General features: G+C 38.5%; 1 non-coding gene across 1 annotated transcript; it reads right to left on the reverse strand.

The window, feature by feature from the left end:
• Positions 1-3,926: 3,926 nt before the first annotated feature.
• Positions 3,927-4,033, reverse strand: LOC141675925 (small nucleolar RNA R71). Its single transcript, XR_012556549.1, has one exon. It is a non-coding gene; the product is annotated as a small nucleolar RNA R71 (small nucleolar RNA).
• Positions 4,034-12,357: the final 8,324 nt, after the last annotated feature.

A 12,357-nucleotide genomic window follows, 5' to 3' on the forward strand; every position in this document is an offset into this window, starting at 1 on the left:
TCTTGTCTATTTCTCATGCATTTGTACTTAATGTTTTTGACATCATCAAATATCTGTTAAACTTGTATATTTTGTTAATTTACAAGTTGGGGGAGATTGTTAGATATATTTGATAATGTCATGGCTAATATGTTTTATGTTTAGATTTCAGATCTTATTTGAACAGAACAAATCAGTACTTAACTGATCAGTACTTATACTGGAAGTCAGAACTTAAGGGATATCAGTACTTATGTTATCAGGAGATAGATATCAGAACTTAAGTGCTGAAGGACGATCAGATAAGGACAGTAGCTGATTAAAGTTAAGAAGATCAAGATAAACATAAGAAGAGATATGCATGAAGAAGGAATTCCGTGAAGAATGGAATACTTGGAATAGAAGATATCTGATTGATATATTTTAGGAAGCAGAATTATATTCTATATCAATTAGCGAATATCTTGTAACTGTGTAGTATATAAACACAGAAATAGAGTTTACACTATATGTGTTATCATTATCGAGAATATTATTTAGTATAACTCTAGCAGCTCTCGTGATATTTTGTTCATCACTGAGAGATAACAGTTCCAGATTGTAACAGAGTTTATTGTTTAAATAAAGTTTGTTTTCTGTTACATAAGTTCTTGAAGTTTGATTTGATTGTGATAAACACTGTATTCACCCCCTCTACAGTGAAAGTGTGACCTAACAATTTATTTTTTAAAAATAAATATGCAAAGATTTCTAAAATATTTATATATCGTATTCCAGTTAATTCTTAATTAAATCAAACTAAATTTGATTCATTAAGAATTAATCTGTTGTAACATGTGAGCCGAGTTCTAGCCTTAAGATGAAGAATTAAGCATATCAATTTCACTAACAAGTCTCGTGAACGTTGCTTCATCTAAAGGTTTATTGAAAATGTCAGCTAACTATTTTTATGTTGGAACATAAATGAGTTCAATGGTACCATTAGTAGCATGTTCTCTAATGAAATGGTATCTTACATCAACGTGCTTTATTCTATAATGATTAAAAGGATTAGCAACAATGGATATTGCACTAGTATTGTCACACATGATAAGAATCTTCTGTAACACTAGTCCATAATTCATTGGTTGATTTCTAATCCAAATCACTTAAGAACAGCAAATTCCAGCAGCTATGTATTCAGCTTCAGCTGTGAAAGTTGACATAGTCTATTATTTCTTACTATACCAAGATACAAGTCTTTGACCAAGAAATTGACAGCTTCTACTTGTGCTCTTCATGTCAACCCCGCATCCAGTAAAATCTGCATATGTGTATCCAACAGTTTCAAAACCAGTTCCCATAGGATACCATAATTCCAAGTTATGGGTACCCTTAAAATATCTGAAAATCCTCTTGACGGCCATTAATTGTGATTCTTTAGGATTTGCTTCAAATATTGCACACAGGCATGTAGCAAACATGATGTCTGGTCTACTTGTAGTCAAATAAAGTAGAGATCCAATAATTCCCCTATAACTTGAAATATCTGCAATCTTTCCTTTTTTATCTTCATTCAATTTGGTAGCTGTAGACATTAGGAGTAAATAAAGGTGAACAATTCACCATTCCAAATTACTTCAGAAGATCTTTGACATATTTAGTTTGACTGATTAAAATTCCATCACTTATTTGACTAACTTGAAGGCCAAGGAAGTAACTTAATTCTCACATCATGCTCATCTCATACTCACTCTGCATGAGTGTTGAGAATCTTAGACAAAACTTCTCATTAGTAGAACCAAAGATAATATCATCCACATAGATTTGAACTAGGATAATGTCATCACCTTGCCTGTAGATAGAGTTCTATAAATTTTGCCTCTACTAATCCATTCTTGATCGATAATTCTTATAAGGTGTCTATTAAGTGGCATTTATGTCCACTTAGAATGCTTCATAAAGGCTTGAATTGGTGTTTTGTACTCGATTTGTTTGTGTTTTTGATACATTTTTTTAGGGTTTTGCATTTCAGGCGTGGAGGTTTAGCATTATTTTGGTGCTAAATTGGTGTTAGGAAGGTGTCTCGGAAGATTGCTCGTTGAATGCCATCAAAAACCAGCCAAGAAAACAAAAAAATAATTTTCTCCGAAAGGTCAGCGCGCCCGCTCCAGAGTAACAGAAGGTCGGCGCGCCCGCGCTGGAATAGCGCGCGGCCGCGCCAGGTCGATTTTTAAGATTCATGTTTCAAGTAGAAGACGGATTTTCTGGACTTCTCTTCTGACTGGGCTGCTATATAAAGACTCTGAAAAGACGATTTTCATAACGGAGAAAGGAGAACACAGCGAGAAGACCTAGGAGCACAAATACAATGAAGGCGAAGTAGATCTAGTTTATTTATTATGATTCTTTGTTTAAGTTGTAATCTGGGATGCTTGTTTTCTTGTTTGTTGAACTTATTACTCTAGTGATCGTACTTTGATTATTTATTCAGTTTTATAAAGACTTAGTTTTATTATACCATGCTTTCATCCGAACCCACGGTGATGATGAGTTCGGTTATGAACTAATTGTTATCGTGGGGTTTCAACGGATTTACTTATGGATTTCTTTAGTTAATTTGTTCAGATATCTTAGTGTGTGGTGATTGTATGATTTTCTAATATTGGTTGTGCTTATTCGTCTTATGAGCGTCGCGAACTTATAAAATAGTGTGTTAATCTCTATTGAAGCGAAAGTGAATATAGGGGTTTAGAACTTGCCATGCTAGCGTAGGTTCATGTATTTGTTATGCATGATTTGTAGGTAATTTTAACCATCTTACTTTCCCTATGTAATCACGATAGATAACTTGCGCATTAAACCATTATGTTGTCAAATTCTATAGACATATAGGGTCTCAACATAATTGGTGTCTATTCAGCTTCTATCTCTTTTGTGGATGTCTGTTAGTAGGGTATTCGTGCAATGAAAGTTGGCATTTACTAGTTTCGTGTTATCAGATTAGTTGTCATCACCATTATATGCTAAGGTTAAGAATAAAAGGCTATTGAATGAAGTAGTAATGAAGTTAGAATCACATGTTTGTCTCGTATAAGTAATTCAGTTTTCTTATTCTCTTAGTTAATGTTATTTAGTATAATCTCTTAGTTAATTGTAGTTATAAACAAACCTAGCTTGTTATCATCTTAGCATTGAATAATAACCATACCATTGTTGCATTAGCGCATAAATTAAACTTAAGTTAACCAGTCTCTGTGGGAACGAACTAGAAAGAATTATATATTGCTTGCAAACGCGTATACTTGCGTGTAAATTAGCGCTTATTTTATCCCAGCAAGTTTTTGGCACCGCTGCCGGGGACTTTTGGTTTATTTTTAGTTTATGTGCTTGACATCAGTGGTCGTTAAAGTTCACTGACTCGGATATTTTACTTACTTATTTTCGTGTGGTTTTTTCAGGTACTCTAGAGAGCGTGTATGCTAACGCATTCCCGATCTTGCAAGAGAACACTGGATAAAGCGGAGGAAGTAGTCGAAGAATTTCTTGTTGAGGAAAAGGTAGAAGAAGAAATCTTAGTTGAGAAAGTTGAAGAAGAAGCTCTTATTGCAATGGGAGAACCAGAAGCAAATCTGGAAGCTTTGATGGATTACTCTCAACCTAAGATTAATAATATTCAGTCTAGCATTGTCAGACCAGCCATCACGGCTAATAATTTTGAGATCAAGGCTAGCACAATTCAGATGGTGCGGAACTCAATCCAGTTTAGGGGTTCTCCAATGGAAGATCCTAACATGCATATTAGAGATTTCATCGACATCTGCGACACTTTCAAATTCAACAATATTTCTGAAGATGCTATAAAGCTAAGGCTTTTTTTGCATTCTCTACCACCAGGATCTATCACCAAATGGGAAGATCTTGCTCAAAAGTTTTTTACTAAATTATTTCTTATGGCGAAGACAGCTACAATCAAGAATGCTCTTACTCAATTTTCGCAGCAATCGGGAGAGTTTTTGTGTGAAGCTTGGGATCGTTATAAGGAGATGATTAGAAAGTGTCCTCATCATGGGATGCCTGACTGGATGATTATTAATTGCTTTCATAATGGCTTGGGAGCACAGTTTAGACCCATGCTTGACGCAGCATCAGGTAGAGCCTTATGGGCTAAGAGCTACGATGAATCTTATGAGTTGATTGAACTAATGGCTGCTAATGAATACCAGAATCCTTCTCAGCGATTACCTCAAGGCAAGGTAGTGGGAATTCTGGAGGTAGATGCAGCTATTATTATAGCTGCTCAGCTTAAGGCTTTGACGATGAAGGTGGATTCTTTGACGAATTATGGGGTTAATCTAATCACTAGTGTTTGTGAGCTTTGTGCTGGTACACATGAGATAAAGCAGTGTGCTATTTCTAGTGAATCAGCTCTGTTCGTGAGCAACTTTCAGAGGTCGCAGTAACCACTTCCATCCACATATCATCCTAGCAACCGCAATCATCCTAACGTCAGCTGGAGCAACACTCAGAATGCAGTACAACAGCCTTATCAGTAGTATGCAGCAAAGCAATACAACCCTCCTGGTTTTCAACAACCGTAATATGCACCAAGACAACAACTCCAACTGCAACAATCTAATAAAAAATCTGAATTGGAGGAGTTGAGGCTCATGTGCAAGAGCCAGGCGGTTTCTACTAAGACCTTGGAGAATCAAATTGGGCAGATTGCCAATGTCTTGCTAAATTGTCAACCTGGTACACTCCCTAGTGACACAGAAGTTTCGGGAAAGAAGGAAGTTAAAAAGCAGGTTAAGGCAATTACATTGAGGTCTGGGAAGGTTGTTAACCCCGAAAAAGCTCAAATTTTGAAAGATAAAGTTGTGGTTGAAGAAGATGTACAGAAGGAAGTAGAAGTGGAAGCAAGGAAGAAAACTGTGGAACATACTCCTCCTGAGGGTAATACAGGGGAGAAACAGGTATATCCTTCACCTCCTTTTCCTAAGAGGTTGCAGAAGGAAAAGTTGGATAAGCAGTTTGCTAAGTTTTTGGAGGTGTTCAAGAAACTTCATATTACCATAGCTTTCGTGGAAGCTCTTGAATAGATGCCTAGTTATGCGAAGTTTATGAAAGGTATTCTTTCTCAAAAAGTGAAGCTTGATGTCTTAGAGACTGTTGCTCTCACGGAGGAATGAAGTGTTGTGCTGCAACAGAAGTTGCCTCTGAAGCTTAAAAATCCCGAAAGCTTCACTATTCCTTGCACCATTGGAAACTTGTCATTCGACAAAAGTTTATATGATTTGGGAGCTAGCATCAATGTGATGCCCTTGTTTGTCTTCAAGAAGTTGGATTTACCTGATCCAAGGCCTACTTATATGTCCTTGCAGTTGGCCGATCGTTCTATTACGTATTCACGAGGCATTGTGGAAGATGTCTTGGTCAAGGTGGACAAACTCAACTTTCCTGCGGTTTTTGTAATTCTTGATTTCGAGGAGGATAAAAAGATTCCCATAATCTTGGGAAGACCATTCTTGGCTACTGGCCGAATCTTGATTGATGTGCAGAAGGGTGAGCTCACTATACGAGTGCTGGATCAGGATGTGACGTTCAACGTTTTCAATGCCATGAAATTTCCTATTGATAATGAGGAGTGATTAAAAGTGGAATTGGTCGATTTTGTGGTTACTTCAGAACTTGATCAATTGCTAAGGTCTGATGCCTTTGAGAAAGCCTTGTTGGGGAATTCAGATAGTGAAGATGACGGAGGTGATGAGCAGTTGCAGTATCTGAATGCTTCTCCTTGGAAGCGAAGGCTGGATATGCCTTTTGAATCTCTTGGAATGTCAGAACTGAAGAATGCTGAGGGGCGTCTCAAGCCATCTATTGAGGAAGCTCCTACACTCGAGCTTAAACCATTGCTCGAACACTTGAGGTATGCGTTTCTAGGTGATGCATCTACTTTGCATGTTATTATTGCATCTGACCTTTCAGGTAGTGATGAGGAAAAGCTCTTGAGATTTCTGAGAGAGTTCAAATCGGCAATTGGATGGACTATTGCAGATATTAAGGGAATCAGCCCTTCTTATTGCATGCATAAAATTCTGCTAGAGGAAGGAAGTTAGCCAATTGTTGAGCAACAAAGAAGGCTAAATCAAATAATGAAATAGTTTGTGAAGAAGGAAATTCTCAAGTGGCTAGATGCAGGGATCATCTATCCTATTTCTGACAGTTCTTGGGTGAGTCCAGTTCAGTATGTGCCAAAGAAATGAGGTATCACTGTGATCGTTAATGAGAAGAATGAGCTCATTCCTACTCGAACAGTCACGAGGTAGAAAGTTTGCATGGATTACAGGAAGCTGAACAAAGCCAAAAGGAAAGATCATTTCCCTCTTTCGTTCATTGATCAGATGCTTGACAGGTTGGCTGTGCATGAAAAATTATTGTCTTCTGGATGGCTATTCGGGTTATATTCAGATTTGCATCACTTCAGAAGATTAAGAAAAGACTACCTTCACGTTTCTGTTTGGTACTTTTGCCTTCAAAAGAGTTTCTTTTGGTTTGTGTGGTGCACCTGCCACATTTCAGAGATGCATGATGGCTATCTTCTTTGACATGATTGGTCAGAATATGGAGGTGTTCATGGATGATTTTCCTATGTTCAAGGATTCTTTCGACGAGTGCTTGCAAAATCTTGGCGCGGTTCTTGAAAGGTGTGTTGTGACCAATCGGGTTCTCAACTGGGAGAAATGTCACTTTATGGTGCAACAGGGCATCATTCTTGGGCACAAGGTCTCCAGTAAGGGTCTTAAAGTGGAAAAAGCCAAGTTGGGGTTCATTGAAAACCTTCATCCACCAATTTCTGTTAAGGGAGTCCGCAACTTTCTTGTTCATGCGGGTTTCTATAGGCGGTTCATTAAGGAGTTCTCTAAAATATCAAAACCGTTGTGCAATCTTTTAGAGAAAGATGTCCATTTCAAGTTTAATGATGAGTGTCAAGCTGCTTTTGGGAGCTTAAAGAAGAGTTTGATTACGGCACCTGTCATAATTACGATGCAAGTGACTATGCAATTGGAGCAGTTCTTGGGCAAAGAAAGAACAATATATTTCATGTGGTCTACTATACTAGTAAGACCCTCAATGATGCTCAACTGAACTATACTACTACTGAGAAGGAACTCTTATTCATTGTCTACGGTTTTGAGAAGTTTCGCTCTTATTTGCTTGGGACGAAGATGACAGTTTTCACTGATCACGCTGTTACTCGCTATCTCATCTCGAAGAAGGACTCGAAACCTAGATTAATTCGGTGGGTTCTTTTACTTCAGGAGTTTGAGTTTGAGATCAAGGATAGGAAAGGTACTGAGAATCAAGTTGCTGATCATCTCTCTCGTTTGGAAGATCCAAGTGCGACTTCACAGGATAAAACATTGATAAATGAGTCTTTTCCCAATGAGCAGTTGTTTGGGTGCAAGAAGAAGAACCGTGTTCACAGACATTATGAACTACCTTGTGAGCAATATTATGCCTCCAGACTTGTCTTCTGCTCAAAGGAAGAAGTTTCTTCATGAAGTAAAGTGGTACATGTGGGATGAGCCATTTTTGTTTAGGCAAGGAGCTGACCAAATCATTAGGAGATGTATTCCGTACAGCAAAATGGAGGGTATCTTGCGAGACTGTCATTCGACTGTTTATGGAGGCCACTCTGGTGGAGAAAAGATAACAGCTCGTATCCTTCAAGCAGGATTCTTCTGGCCAACATTGTTTAAGGATGCGCATCGGTTCATTTTGAAGTGTGACCGCTACCAGCGTGTTAGTAATATGTCCAAAAGGGATGAGATGCCTCTTAATATGCTACTCGAAGTTGAGGTTTTTGATGTTTGGGGAATTGACTTTATGGGGCCATTTATCTCGTCTTGCAATAATCAATATATCTTGTTGGCGGTTGATTATGTCTTGAAATGGGTGGAAGTTAAAGCTTTGCTGACAAATGATGCAAAGGTAGTGCTAAATTTTCTTCACAAGAAGATATTCACAAGATTTGGGACGCAAAGAGTCATAAACAGTGATGAGGGATCGTATTTCTGCAATCTCAAGTTCACTACTATGATGCAGAGATATAATTTGAATCATCGCATTCCTACAGCCTACCATCCTCAGATAAATGGTCAAGTTGAGGTGTCTAACAGAGAGATCAAGCATTTTCTAGAGAAGGTTGTATATCCGTCAAGGAAGGATTGGTCTTTGAAGCTGGATGAAGCTGTTTGGGCGTATCGAATGGCATATAAGACTCCATTAGGCATGTCACCATTTTGATTGGTTTATGGTAAGGGATGTCATTTGCCTGTAGATCTAGAGCATAAAGCGTATTGGGCTTTGAAGAAATTGAACCTTGATATGGATGCAGCTGGTAAGAAAAGGATGCTTCAATTGAATGAACTCGACGAGTATCGACTTCAAGCGTATGAGAACAACAAAATATATAAGGAGAAAGTTAAGAGGTGGCACAATAGGGGTCTAGTGCTCAAATCATTTGTGTCGGGGCAACAAATTCTTTTGTTCAACTCTCGTTACCATCTTTTTTCTGGAAAGTTGAAGTCAAGATGGTCAGGGTCGTTTGTTATCAAAACTGGGTTTTCATATGGAGCGGTGGAAATTTTTGAAAATGATATGGGCCAAGCATTCAAGGTGAATGGACAGCGGTTGAAGCATTACTATGGGAATACGGAACATTGTGAGGTGGTGAGTCATGTTTTATTGTCAACTTGATCTCGGAAATTCTACGTCAAGCTAGCGACGTAAACCAAGCGATTTTTGGGAGGCAACCCAAACTTTTTATACATTAGTAGGAGTTAGAAAGAAGAAAAAGCAAGAAGAAAACACAAAAAAAATCAGAAAATCAGAAGAAAAAAATAGGGTATTTTGACAGAAGTACGGTGCACTCGCGCTGCCTGGCAGGGCGGCCGCGCTGAAAGTACAGAAGCACGGCGCGCCCGCGCTGGGAAGCGGGGAGGCCGTGCTGGTTTGATAGACGTACAGTGTGACCGTGTTGTCATAGCGCGCGGCCGCGCTGCTGAAAAACAAAAAATTAAAACAAAATATAAACTCCAGCCGATTTTCCTCCCCCACTTATCTTAATTCCTTCTCCAAATCAATTCCAATCACCCCATTACTCCCACTAATTCCATAGTCTATCCCACTTCTATTCTAAACCTAATTCTTAATCCCTATATATACATACACTTATACACAATCTTCTCCACCACACTTTTCAATTCTCAAACACATAAATCTCTCTATACACTCTATTATTCTCTTTTATTCGAATTCAATGGCACCCAAGAGATAAAGGACCCAAGTTAGCAGCAGCACCACCGATTCTTCAAGTGTTGGAGGTGTGAGGCCTAGGTTTAATACTCCGGAGGCTGAAGCAGAGTATACGAGGTTGCTATTAAAGCCCATAGCGAAAGAGATAGGTTTTCTGCCATTGGGAAGGGATGGTAAGCTTTTGGAGATGATTCCGGAGATGGGTTGGGTTGCTTTTTACGAGGCACCCACTGTTATGCCCATGAGTGTAGTTCGAGAGTTTTACGTGAATACGAAGGAGGACAAGAACGGGTACTCGGTGGTTTGGGGTTTAACTGTGCATTATACTGTGGAGGCTATTCGGAGGGTGATTAACCAGCACGAGAGACAGGAGGATCAGGATGATTGGGTGACGAAGACCGGGGAGGATCTTGACTTGGACATGATTGTTGCGACGCTGTATGTCCCAAACACTCACTGGAAGTTCAAGAAGGGCTCGAACGAGTATACCACTTTCCCTGCCTCTTGCATGAATAGGTTCGCTCGTGCATGGAACTCTTTTATTTGCACTAACATTATGCCCTCCTCGCATGTGCAAGATGTTACTGTGGATCGTGCCAAATTGTTGTGGGGGATATTACAGGGCGACTATGTGGATCTTGGCTCTATTATTTATAAGGGCATATTGAGGTTTCTGCGTGGGAGCACTACGGGTTCTATTCAGTATGCGTCGATTGTGACAAAGCTGTGTGTGGCAGTTGGAGTTCATTGGCCAACACACAAGAAGCTGCAGTTTCCTAGTGCCCCGATTGACAGTTCGACAATAGCAGTGATGCAGGAGTAGTATGGGGGAAAGGCTGGTGAGAAGGGGCTCGGTTACTCCTATGATCATTTGTCGGGAGGACGGTCAGCTGATCAGACATATGATGGTGGTTCTGCTCAGGCTAGTAGAGCAGCATGGAGACGTCAGATGGGGGAGTCCGGTTCTTCAAAGCAGCAGCAGCAGGATGTAGAGGACAGTGTTGGTTTGGGTTCAACGCAGTATAGGCGCTTGGTGAGGCGGATGGATACGATGCATGACATCCATAGCAGGTTTGCACAGGACCTTACCCAGGCGTTGGGAACAACCTTTAGAGCCACACTAGTTGATATTTAGTGGCCAGTTTTCAGTGAGTATGTTATGTCCCCGCCTCCTGACACTCCCCCCGCGGAGTGTGACGATTTTGATTCCGAGTAGGTATGCCTGATTCCCTCATATTACCTTCACTGAGGATAGTGAAAATTTTAAGTTTGGGGGTGGTAGTTAAGGAATATTTTTGTGTGTCTATCCATTTAGTTGCATATTCAAGCTAGTCTAATCCATTTAGTTGCATATTTGTCATGTAGTTTTTTTATTTTTATTTTGCTCATTAATTTTGCATATTAATATGTTTGCATATAGTTACATGTGCATTTTATCATGATCCCTTAAGTTTGCTTTTCCGATTAATTTGTGATGTTGATGCAAGTGTAGTGATGTCTTATAGAGAGATGTTAAGTCATATTGAGTTGATTTGCATGCTAGAAGCAAGAATTTTTCACTAAGTCTTATAGGTTTCTTGCGTACTAGATCATGGTCATGGTTTGTTTTTTATTGAGGTTTAATCACTTGTTTATATCTAGAATTTAAGACATTGTCTTAATGATAAAATAACATGGTTATTTAAAAAATGGAGAAAAACATTAGATTTTATTGCTAGTTATTGTGGCTATGTGTCAAATGGCTAGTAATCGGCTCATATTTATATGAGTAGTCTAGGGTTGAGCGAGATGGAGCGAAACGCACTCGTTAATAAATCATGTGAAAAAAAAACTGTTAGGAAATGAATAAGACAAAGAGGGGGGGTTAATGTGTTTTACTGTTTTTGAGCTTTTCTTGAATGTTAATGGTTGAACAAAGTAAATTAAATCTTGTAGGGAAGATGTGTTAATGCAGTAAACAAGCATGCAATAAATAAGAACATAATCTTTTCAAAACTCACTAAATTTTTATATTAAAAATCAAGAATGTTTTGCTACAAAATTTCTAGGCTCTTTGTTGATAAAGAGCTTAGCTGCTTCTTGAGAGAGTTACAAGATTTTCTATCTGAATTGTTACAACTGACTATAGGACCAGTGTTAACTTTATAATTCAGTTAACTGCTGGTTTACACAGTGTATAATAAGACATGCTATTAGCTTTTGTAAACAGACACTTGTCATTTCCATTTATAGAAAAGTATATCTTCTATTTCTGGCTTAGCATATATTTAGCATCATGTGATCATCTTGATCTTCCTTTGTCAGTTAATCTTCACCATTGATCTTGCACATCCTTCAAGCTGCTTTTTGTAGACTTGTCAATCCAGCTGTTTGGATTGTTTGTTGATTGTTGATCTTGGATATTGAACTGGTCTACAATTCTGTACTTTGAGATTTTACCTCGAGATCTCCATTTGGTCTATAGAGAACTTGACTTCTCAATAAGTATATTGACTTGTCGAGATCTCTAATGCTTCATAGTAAATTTGACTTGTAGAGGTTTTTGAGTTCTCTATAAGAGAATTTGGCTTGTAGAGATCTCTAGTCTTCATATCTCCACTTTGACTTATCGATATCTCTGAGTCCTCTAATGATTTATTGACTTATCGATAACTCAGAGTTCTCAAGTCAAATTTGACTTGTTGACAACTCAGAGTTCTCTAGTGAATTTTGGCTTATCGATATCTCTGAGTTCTCTAATGGAATTTGACTTATCGATTACTCAGAGTTCTCTAATGAATGTTGATTTGTCGATAACTCTAAGTTCTATAGTGAAGAAATGACTTGTCGATATCTCCAATATCCATGTCTTCAATTTGGTTTGTCGATATCTCTGTGAGTTCTCTAGTGCCTTTTCTGACTTCTCGATAAGTCACTTTGAGTTCTTGAATGACTTCTCTATAATACTAAATCTGTGACTTGTAGAAATCTTGACTTAGAATATTTTTCCTAAAACAGATTTATTCAACTCCAAGCTTCTTCATAATTCTTCTGAGTCATGATCTTCTTGATCTTCTTCCAGATAGAATTCTTAGGCTT

The sequence above is a fragment of the Apium graveolens genome, chromosome 7 (genome assembly GCF_009905375.1).
Source record: "Apium graveolens cultivar Ventura chromosome 7, ASM990537v1, whole genome shotgun sequence".
Taxonomy (NCBI): domain Eukaryota; kingdom Viridiplantae; phylum Streptophyta; class Magnoliopsida; order Apiales; family Apiaceae; genus Apium; species Apium graveolens.